Source organism: Corvus kubaryi, unplaced genomic scaffold (assembly GCF_017639235.1).
Source record: "Corvus kubaryi isolate FWS band 111438036 unplaced genomic scaffold, C.kubaryi_AGA036_p1.0 76, whole genome shotgun sequence".
Taxonomy (NCBI): Eukaryota; Metazoa; Chordata; class Aves; order Passeriformes; family Corvidae; genus Corvus; species Corvus kubaryi.
The window spans coordinates 8,174,049-8,174,908 of record NW_024582063.1 but is presented as its reverse complement, the minus strand read 5'-3'; positions in this window follow the sequence as shown (position 1 = coordinate 8,174,908).

Here is an 860-nt window from a genome sequence, read left to right as displayed (position 1 = left end):
GATGTAATTGTAGAATTATGATTGTAGAATTTTCTGTAAATACTTCTTTATAAATCTGTTAAAAAAATAAGCCATAGAACAAGTGCCCACATGTTGCCATGTAGTTAATTGTTGTCATTTTAAATGTGTACCAATCATTGATTTACAAATGGAAAATAAACTCACCTAAATATCTAAAAATACTAGTTTACAGGAAAAATGTGGCAAACACTATTGGATGATTGAAAAGGAAGCAGTGGCTTAGGTACTAGGTGCAAGACAAAAAATATAGAACCAGCTAGAAAGTGAATCCAGTGCACAGGGCTCTCTCTTACTCATTCCCTTCTTCCCCCTTACCCCTTCTCTCATTCAATGATCTCTCTTTCTCATTCACTTCTTCCTGCTTTTTCGCTTTTCTCGTTCCTTGCTCTCTCTTTCTCGTTCCCTTCTTCCCCCGTTCCCCTTCTCAAATTCGTTGCGCTCTCTTTCTCGTCCTCTTCTTCCCCCTTTTTCGCTTCACTCATTCATTGCGCTCTTTCTTGTTCCTTTCTTCCCCCGTTTCACCCACACTCGTTCATTGTGCTCTTTCTCATTCCCTTCTTCTGCTGTTTCCCCCACACTTGTTCGTTGCACTTTCTCGTTCCCTTCTTCCCCCATTTTGCCCTGCACTCGTTCGTTGCGCTCTTTCTCGTTCCCTTCTTCCCCCTTTTCCCCTTCACTTGTTTGTTGCGCTTTTTTTCTCATTCCCTTCTTCTGCCTTTTTCCCTTCCCTCGTTCGTTGCGCTCTTTTTCTCGTTCCCTTCTTCCCCCTTTTTCCCTTAACTCGTTTGTTGCGCTCTTTTTCTCGTTCCCTTCTTCCGCCTTTTTCCCTTCACTCGTTC